The following is an 11,166-nucleotide window of genomic DNA, read 5'->3' as shown; positions in this document are numbered from 1 at the left end:
CATATTCAAACAAATGGCGAATCAATGTTGCAAGACTTTACAAACTGATGTAATGTGTTTTATGTTGGAAATATTTCGAACATGTAGAAACATGCGAGAAAATATTCAGAAATCAAATAGATGTTCATATTATTTTCTAAACTGTTACTTGTCTCAGTTATAACGTTATAAACATTTCGAAAACATTAGAATAAAAGGCAAGAAACCCCCACTCGGTAATTTGCATCTCTGCCTATATAATCTAAGGTAAAGACTGACCGGGTGGATGTTTGTTTTATTTTCCGGTGTTCCAGTGAGGTTCATGAAATATGCAGCGATCATCCCCGTACCAAACAAGGCTGCTACCGCAACAGCGATGGTCATGACACGCAAAATACAGGAACGGTGAAACGTCGCCTTACAGCTTTTCACAAACCCTCTCTTGTTTTCCTCCTCAGAGTCATCTGTGTGCAAACAGTAATTCATATTTTGTCATTAGAATTGTAATAGATCAGCCTTGTAGTATTGTTAATTTGATACCATACATTGTACCACGTACGATTGTTGAGCAATAAAGTTAATTCATACATTTTGTTTCTTAGTCGATGATATATTTGCTTTGATTCCCATCTTTATACCACTTAAGTATGACGGAATCTTCTCATTACCTATGCAAATTGGGACCATATTCGAATAATTCCTAATAAGAGAATTCTTTCACATCAATAATGAGCTTAGGCTGCATTCTTAAATCATAGATCATTTGTGACATAAGTTATGTAGAAGTGAGCATTGCGAGTCACATGCCGTACGGATTAGGTGATTTCCATAGTACACGGTGGTCAAATTCATGCTCAGAAACTCCCATGTCCAGCCGAATTCGAACGCTGTTCCACGATGTTCGAAATGACGTAATCGAATCCGAACGCGCGTTCGATTCGGGGTCACCTGCGGTCATCGGAAGTTCTTACTGTAAATCTGCGCGGCCGGGCCTCTTTCCCCGCGTCAGGAAAAAAACTACGTTTGTCGCAAATATTACCTGTTTTCTGGAGAGCATATCCATGCTGGTACTTTGTTGTGGACATCTAACATTTAACGAAGCAACTAGCGTCGTTTTTTGTGACATTGAATATTAGAAGGATTGTTTACGACGGTGTTAATTACCCCCTCCCCCTATCCGTGCGGCATGACATGCGTTCAAACATCGTTAAGGTACGGCTCCAAGAAACATCTAACTTACCTCATTAACGATTGAAAATGACCGTAACGGCTTTCCCGAGGTTTGTGTTTTTGGGATTTTTGAAAAATGTCCTTGATTTTGAATTATTGGTGATTGAGTGCGAAAAATGTCAAAAAATGCCATTTTTTTACAGATTTGTCGATATTCACAATACTTAGAAAAAGAAATTAAGAAATTCCAAAAACACAAAGTTTTGTTTTGTTCCTGGTCGACGAAAAATATGAAGATAAGAGATATTCATTGACATTTAAAGCCAGGCCTTTGCGATGTGTGCCTGGAAAAATGGTCTTTCTAAAACCTGAAAATTATCGTGTTTGGGAGCAAAATATAGAAAAATCAGCCATTCAGCGCAAATTGACGACATTCAAAGTTTGCAAAATCGCTAATTTCGTTTTATTTTTACAAAATTTTCCCGTCCCTACTATTTTGTTTATTTATAAATGTTTTGCCGTTAGCTAAAATGTTGCCCCGTGTAACCCGATACCTTGTCGAACGCGCGTAGCAACGGGAAAGAATACCCTAGTGACAGACCACCGTGGTAACTAACAAAACATTGTAATAACACGAAATTACTTGTCGAAGCTATGAGCCGTGTAACTCTACTTTGGTTTTACTACCAGGGCATAGGCGCCAAAAATAATTTTCATATTAAATATACTTCTAAAAATAGCAACCGAAAAATCAATAAGATAAGTCAAAGCCCTAAAAAACAAAGTTAAAAAAAACACATTTCGGGGAATCCGCCCAGTCTACCTGCATGACAATTAGGCCATTCGAAAAATTTCAGACCAATTTGCGGGAGGAGGATAAGGAGAGGGAGAAGAAACGTTTGGAAAAACATCATATTTCCCTCCTATACGCCTGCACATGTAGTACGTGGCGAAATATTTTAATACATGTCTTATTATACCTTCTCCGGCCTTGTCTGGTCCCGTCTTACCGTACAGAAGGTTGGGTACAGACGCAACCATGTCCGCAAGTGTCCTCCAGTCAGTCCTGGGTGGCTGCATGGGCGTGGTACCTGGGGAGAAATTGCAACATACGCATTGATTACCTTAGGTGTACTAAAAAGCAGGCACAACATGAGTAAATAATCTATGGAATTTTCACAATGACTATGCAACATGAGTAAATAATCTATGGAATTTTCACAATGACTATGCAACATGAGTAAATAATCTATGGAATTTTCACAATGACTATGCAACATGAGTAAATAATCTATGGAATTTTCACAATGACTATGCAACATGAGTAAATAATCTATGGAATTTTCACAATGACTATGCAACATGAGTAAACATTCTATGGAATTTTCAATCAGCGTCATCGGTCTTGTTTCCCCTTTTTGTAGTTAAAGTTAACGTTATGTTCTATGAGAAATGCATTGCCAAGTCCGGAAAGCCCATAAGGTTGATCTACGTCTGGAGGGAGAGTCTAAGACGTTCGTAGACCTGGTTTGCACGTCAAGACCGATAAATTTGATGGAAACTGTGAGGCTGCCACCGGTTGAGCTATAGGAACATCTCTTTTCTATAGCATACGTAAATAGTGAATCGTGAGCTATTGGTGTATGGATAATGGGATGTACCTCCATCGACATCCTCGTATAAAGCTTCAGGTGATGCCGCCATGTCAGTGTCAGGAGCGTCTGTCTTTTCCTGGCGAGCTAGGGGATGTTCAGAACTTGTATCTGAAATGAAATCTATACCTGTATCTATATAGCCGGTATAACCGCCATTTGGCGTAAGCTACAAGCTTTGCAGGCACGCAAGTTATGCTAGATCTGTGTTTTTACTGTTCAGTGCGCCAGCTATGTCGTAAACTGTCAATATAAGCTGTGTTTCTATGGATCGCTTTGCTCTGAATCCATGTCGGTAGTCAGTAAATATGGTGAAACTATTTTAAGTGTTTCATGACATGATTATGGGTAATGTGTTCAAGTAGTTTGCAGGATATACAGGTCAGTGATATAGGTCGGTTGTTACCGGGAACCGCTCTATCTCCCTTTTTAAAAATTGCACATATATTTGCATCCCTCCAGTCTTTGGGAATTTCTCCTGTGTCTAACGCGTGTAGGAAATTATTGGTTAACACAGTTGCTATTTCGGGGGTTGTCATTTTGAGGAACCAATGTGGTATTTGGTCTGGACAAGATGCTTTAGATGGATTGAGACCTTGAAGCATTTTTCGACACCATTAGGGGAAATCAGTGTGTTCCATGCATGGGAGGGGTATAAGGCTGTCCGAGAGCTGGCATGTTTGTTTTTGTCTTCTTCTGTGAACACACTTTTAAACTGTGAACTGAGTGCCTCTGCTTTTTTCTCGCTATCACTGATAATGGAATTCCCCATCTTTAGAGGGGCTACGCCGACAAGGTCTCTTCTTAGGCCTTTTATATATGGCCAGAATGTTTTGGGTTTGTCAATTATGGCTTCCCCCAGTATGTCTGCCACATATTTTGAATGTGCTGCTCTTATGCATTTCTGTACACCCTTTTTAACTCTTTTGTATTTGTTCATGTCTTCCTCTCGCCCTGTTCTCTTAGCTTTGTTGTAAAGACGTTGTTTCTTACGACAATGCCTTCTTAGGTCTCCTGTTTTGTTTGGGTGCAAGGTTAACATCCATCAATACCATGTCGTGGTCACTTATTCCAGGAACTACTGTGGTCTTTTCAATTATGTTTCGGCTATTAACTAAGACCAGTTCCAAGAGATTATCATTCCTAGTGGGCTCTTGAACTGTTTGGAAAAACCCATGGTTATCCACTAAGTGCAGTAGCTTCTGTGCCTGCCCTGAATGGTTCTGGGTGTTATGTGTTATGCGAGCATCCCGATTCATACCAGGTGTGTTAAAGTCTCCAAGGATGATCAAATATTCAGAGTTAATTTTAGATCCATTTTATTTATGGACTTCATCCAGGCTATGCCCTGGTCCGATGGAGGTCTATAGTATGTACCAATCATTAGCGGTTTCTTTCTTGCTAGTTGAGTCTGTGTCCAAATGATCTCACAGCCTGTGTCTAGATCTGGCCTATGAATGACAATCAAATCATCCCTGTTAACCTGGAATACAGTTTGTCTGTCTTAACGGTGTGCTATGTAGTTGTCAGGGAATATCTCACTGCTTGCTATGTCTCGATTGAGCCATGACTCTGAGTCTGCTATTATATCTGGTTTGTACGTCTCAATTAAAGTCGCCAGTTCGGCTTTTTTGTTTCGAACACTCTAGCAGTTTACCAGTAAGAGTTTACCATTGGTCTTTTTGAAAAGGATAGTTTACCATTGGTCTTTTTCACATGGATAACTTAGTATCGATTTCTACCCTCTGTATGATTATCGGGGTGTCAAGATTAAAACGTCTATTTGTCATCTACTTCAATAATCAGAAGCAGATTTGCTAGGACAAGTAAATCAGGTTTGACATCTGGCCACCGTGTGCTTCCCGGGAACTCCAGGCCGCAATACAGTAATCGATACCTGCTAATGTATGGTAATCATCTGTCAAAAATCGTCTACCTGAGTTTAAGTCCAGGAAAAACTTACATTGGCAAGGGTGTCTGACCTCTAATTTAGAGAATAGTTTTAACTTTTTATTAGGATCGGCACAAACCGTACGTATCCAGCCATGTTTCCAGGAGTTGACCTTTGACCCTCTTCATTACCGGATAACCACACCAAAACGCCAAACTTCTACAACCTACAGACACCACAAACATAGATGAAAGTCTGATTTTTTACACAATAGGAAGGTAAAAGCCCTAACCTGTAACAGCCAAATCCAGATTACCAACAGATCCAAAATAAAAGCCTCCTTGTACCTACTTTTATTAAGAGTACCAAATCTTTATGTATAGGCCAAAAGTGGATCTTCTGCGCTTGCGCCAATCATGGACTGCGGCCTCCACAGTACTGGAAGTGTTGTCCCAGGCGGATGTTATTTAGCGTACACGGGATAATTTTTACGTGGTGGTATTAATTTTATCCTAAGCTCAGGGTGAGGCTCAGGAGGAGGCTGAAATCATAGATGTCAAAAGGTCATAAGGATTAGCGGTCAGAAAAGGGCAAATGCTTTACCTCTATGCACACTATGGTTACCAGGTAAGATGAGGTTTGCAGACTACTTTCACGATGAAAGATTCCTTCCTTGAATTTTGATAAATATAAAATTAAAGGGCGTCTAAATCAGATTAAAATCTCCTTGATTCGCGTGAAAGATCAGTAACGAGCCCGCGACACATCATAATTCATCGACATACTTCCAAATAGCAAATACTTTAAACTCAAACATTTCAAACTTACTATACAATTGCACGTAGATCGGTTACATGATGTCTGGCTTTAAATCTATTCAGACGGGGGGGGGGGGCTTTTTAAGTCGTATAACTCCTAAAGGGCATATGCTAGAGCCGCCAAACATATTTATGTAAGCTCATGATTTTTCATGTAGCAATTGCAAATTCGCAAATTTCGGTTTTAACAGTGTAGGTTTTAGGTTTCCTTGCTAAACAACACCTATTTTTCTACATTAAGTAGAACTTATATTACACAATGTAACTTTTATGATCTGATATTGATTAATCATGCTTACTTGATAACGTCATAGAACAAAATCCAAGATATATATCATTAGCTTGGGTAGAAACTGTAACATTTCCTTTCAATATCGTCACTACCTGGTAATCGTTTTACATAAAAGCATTCAAATAAGACCGGTTGTTCTATTTAAATCGTGTTCCATATTTGTATTTTGAGGTTATTTGCTAAAAAAATGTTCTGTCGTTCCTTTTGTTATTGACAACAAAATTCATTGCAGACATTCTGTTAGTCACCGTTTTCGCTAAGATTTTATACCGAATTTTATGGGGATACTCTGTTTATACATTTCCAGCCAATGAAATCACGTCAATAACTTTATAATTACGTCACATTACGTGACTATGACACCAAAATTGTCCTAATACATTTATTTTACTCATACCTCATCTTCTAAAAAAATGTAAATGATACGATGTGTAGTTTGGGAGTTACGGGAGGGGGGGGGGGGTCAAAATCAAACTACCTCCTCGTCCCGAGATGTTTGTAAAAAGTCCGGTCTAAATAAATTTGAAGTTTGAAACAGTATGAATTCTCAACAACATCGTACACTTAACTTCATTTCGGAATATTGCAAAGTATTGTTGACGTTATTAACCTAGGTATCAATGCATTTGATGATACATGGCAGTTAATATATCATCTATCATTGTTTCTGTTGTTGTGTTTGCCATGTCAAAAATGAATAAACAAAGAGCAAAAAAAAACAGGCACTGCGATGTCAAAACGCCTTCCTTCTTTTAAAAACCAAACGGTTTGAATTTTCCTTAATTGCCTTTCTATTTTACTTTCCATCAAATTACATAAGCATCATACCTTTAACGTTAGCTTGTTCAGGAGAAGTAGGTTCAGTTTGGTCCACGTCATCACACTGGCCGGCTGAATTTTGTTGAGAAGGGAGTTCCGGCCGGCAAGTCTCATATCCCGACTCCGGATTGGCTGAATAGAGCTGTGACAAAGTCTTAGTAGATTTGTCTTTACCTCTGTCGTCAGGCAGAACTGATTCCTTGTGTTCTGTTTTGTCCCGGTACAGTGCAGTTGGGGACACACGTTCTTTATCCCCTGCTATTCCAGCCTTTCTAACATGAACAGAGTTCGGAGGGAGGGGCATCTCGGTAGTTTCTGGATCACAGTCCGTGTTGTTATGCCGCATATCCCGTTCTTCTTTCTCGTATGCCGTCTGCATCGTTTCTTCCAATGTGTTTCTCGTTTGATATATATTTTTGCACGGGAATTTCCAGTTATTAATGGTGACTAAAATGGACAGATAACAACAACGTCAGTTACCTGCCAGCAACGTAGGGCCAGAAAAACAAAACCGACTCCCGGGCCGACTGGTGTTTTTCTACCAGCACAGACTCATTTGGAAAGTGCTTTTCACATAAATCATAATACGAAACTACACTGCAGAAATTGTCTTGCTGTCTTAAAATGCAGTGAGAAATGTAATCAACTTCAAAGTTTTTCACAACCCTTTCAATCACGATATTAATCCGAGTCATGCGTCTACAAAGACCCTCTGAATATCGTAATTATAAAGGGAGGAGGTAGTCGGGAAAACATTGAACATAATGCGAAGGGGTAAGATACATTACGACAAGGGGAGTAACAAAACGAAAAACCATCCGACACTACATTTTGACACTACGGGTGGGGTTTAAAGTCATTAGAAGAAGACCATTGAAACTATTGGCACATCTCCAGTACGTTAAAGAATCCGCTACACTTATCGCTTAAGATGTATGCCGAGGCGAAAATCCCCATGTGCAGTTGGAAAAATCCTGAGATGACGCAAAATATTGCCACATTATGAATTTTGATTAATTTATGTAGTTTTGGAGTGAACGTGCGTCATGATTCATTTGTTTATGGCGCGCTAGCTTAGATTTTGCAACAATTCGTTCATTTAGATGCGAACTTTTTGTTTCTAATCTCCTACAAGACTCCGTGTGTTCATAGTATTGTATTTTCCCGCATGAGCACCCTCCTGCAGGGCAGCGTGAAGGAAACTTTTGATCGTGACCACGGCAGCCGGTACCCACTAGACGTCAGAGCCCGGCTGGGGCTACATCCCCGACGGGCACAGGCAGAATTGGGACCGAAGCATTAAGCCCCCCTCTCACTGGACCCACGGCACGCTGGCGGCGTCGCTGCGTCCTAAGCTGGATTCGTGTTACCATTGGCTTTATAATGGGAATATCATTCAAAACGTACAAGTATGACCAAAAAGACAACAATACAGACGAAGCTCAAAAATATAACTTTTTTGTCGATCAAATTCGTTGAGAGCTTCGTCACTTCGATCGGCCGCAGTAACGTCGCCAGCGTGCCGCGGGTCCAGTAAGAGGGGGGCTTTATTCGGCAAAATCAGTATATCGTCCATCTCTTCCAGATTGCAGTACCATCACGGATTACTAGTCGTCGCTTCAGTACCACCCGAAATTTCTGACATATTCTGACAATTGATAACAATTATGGAATGTTACCTCCTGCAAACTCCTGTCACAATTTCCCCTTAAAATACTTAACACGAACCTATCTGTATTTGCAACCAAAAAGTTATCCTTAGTGAACTAAATCTAATAACAATATATATTACTGCGTCTGTAAAGCCTTCAGACAAACATGATTAAGACATGGCCCATTTTATGTCCAGGGTTCGAACCTTGGGTCCTCTAAGTTGTCCACTTGACATTGACACTTAACATGAATTCCCTCACGGCACTCAGGTGAAATAGAGTACCTGGCTTCGGTTAGGGATGTCCCTCGGATAGGACTTTAAATGTAAGTCCAATGTTAAAGCAGAGCCACACCTCGAGCACGTAAAAGAACTCATCACACTTATAAAAACGTAAGGGATCCTTCCCAGTGAGAGACTTGTACTCTTCAGTGCAAACGTGTTGTATTACGCCATAAGGCGGCATTAAATTGAAACAAATAAGAACAAAAGCCGTTACATACTGTTTTGCTATCGGGTTCTTCTCGCCTACCCATTAAAACGGCAATTTGGACAATTGAAAAATTTACTCCAAATGTGCAATTAAAGCATAGACCGAAATTCCGATTTGTACAATACCCTAAAACGATATTGCTGTTTATGTACGGCTGTTACGGTTATGTATCGCTGTTTATGTACTGACATCGTTGATAACCAGCAGCTGCATTTGCAATAGTCTAATGCAATTATCAACCCCCCCCCCCCCCCCACCTCCCACATATTCTGACCTCCCTCCTGACTGATTCTCAATACTCTCCAAGCAGAGGGGGGTTTTTTTGCACATGCACATGCACACACTATTTCGAGCCCGGGAGCGTAGGCAATTGGTTGGAAGCCTACTGTCCAAGCAGAGGAGTGGCGGCTCCAGCTGGTTTTTGGCATGTTATTACGCGTTTTTGTCGGCCTTTCTATTCATCCCGTATTCTTTATGTCATCAACCAAGGAAACGGTACAAAATAAAAAGCCCGTCAAAAACTAGCCGAATCCACTCCTCTGCTTGGAGAGTAGGCTTCTAACCGATTGCCAACCCTCCCGGGCTCGACATAATAAGTGAATATGGATTTTTGTGCCCTCAAATTTTGAGCTTTGCACCTAACATTTGACTGAAGATGCACAGGTGCACCTTGATACTTTGTACGCTATATGGTAAAGGTACTATTATACACCCGTATACAGAATATTCTTGAATTCATACTATAAACATCCAAAGTGAGGCCATACAAAATAATATAATCGGTGACGGCATAAGAAGAAGAAGAAGAACTTTATTGCGCGACAATTGTAGCTGGTACAATGTATGGCAACTAACGTACATGATAATTAAGTTATTGCTAATTGTTTACAGATATAGAGAACTAATCTAGTAAGTGACTAAACTGCTAGAGAATTGTGAAGACCATCGGCCTCAAAAGCAAACGGTCTTATCGAATTATGTGAATGAGTTTTACATCTACAATAAGGCAGACGTCGTGGTACAATTTTGATCAAATTGCAAGCATTGATTTCTTATAACTAGTATATTGCAATTTATGTATAATGTTATCATCTTTTACAACTGACCCTCCCAAGTTCAAGGAGGCGGTACTCCAGCACCTCAGAGGACAATAAGCGCAGCGCACTCCCCTGAGCGCTTTACCCCAACAAGAGGGGTGTTGCTCAGTAACAGATCAAGATCAAGATCTGCCTGAATATTTTGTTCTACCTTGTGACCAGTGCATGATGTTCATTTTTATACATATTTTGAATATATTGTTAGATATATAGATAGGTGTAGATACTACTAGTATGAGATCATGAGATATAAAATCACACATATCTAATCATCAAACCAACCAACATCTTCATTTGAATCAATTATCTTTCACAGAGGCCGTGTATTATATTTTGTTGTTCTATGAGGACTTTACAATTAGGTGACATCACATTATTCATGAAGTTTAAAATGTTCTTGTTGATATATTTTGTTTCTACTTACTGGATTAAGCAAGCCTTCAAGCTTTCTTCACTGCGAAAAAAAACAAAATGTCAAGTCATGGTTATTTTCTCCTTAGTGCAAAAATATATGTTCTTTCGAATTTAAATGAAGTCTAAATTCTTCAGAAACGATGCGGTGTTCGTATTTTGTTTATGTTTTCATTTAAGACGAATATGTTTCTGCAAGGAGACTTAGTATCAGATGTCAAGACAGTTTCATTAACAATTTGTCATTTTTTTTACCGCAATCTAGTGACTTTGCATACAGTATACATATTTAGAATATTGAACTCCTATTTATTATTTTTCTTGCAAGAAGTTATCACTGTACATATTTTTTTCGACTATCACCTTAATTCATATCTCTAAAGGAGTTTTTATTTTTATTTTTATATGCACAAACCTCGTGTCTGGATATCACATCGAGTTAATGTTTCGCTAGACAAACTCATACAAAGTTTAAAATGTTGACACTGCAGAAGAGGATTATCATCTTGGCTCTATAAATTGAATCACTCATTTCTTTGTACTTATCATCTGCTTTCTGTCACACTTTACATCACATTGACAATACTGCACGTACTAATACTAACAAGGAAATATTCTCTACTTTCTTTGTAAACAAAAAGCATGATACTTATCGATGCTTGATAGCCAGAACCAAACTACATAGAATTGATAGCCCTTGAATTTACAGGTAAACATCACTGAACATACCACAATCATTTCGAAGAATGAAATACAGTGCCTTATTTGATTAAATCTAAGAGAACATAGAAAAATTATGGAAATTCTTCTGCACGAGTTTAAGTGTTTTTATTATCATTTTGATTAGTACATTTCGTCAGTTGCTGCATTACAACTATCAACAGTAGATTTTT

The sequence above is a fragment of the Branchiostoma lanceolatum genome, chromosome 9, assembly GCF_035083965.1.
Source record: "Branchiostoma lanceolatum isolate klBraLanc5 chromosome 9, klBraLanc5.hap2, whole genome shotgun sequence".
In the NCBI taxonomy this organism is placed as follows: Eukaryota; Metazoa; Chordata; class Leptocardii; order Amphioxiformes; family Branchiostomatidae; genus Branchiostoma; species Branchiostoma lanceolatum.
The sequence above is the reverse complement of the archived record's forward strand: the minus strand, read 5'-3'. Positions refer to the sequence as shown.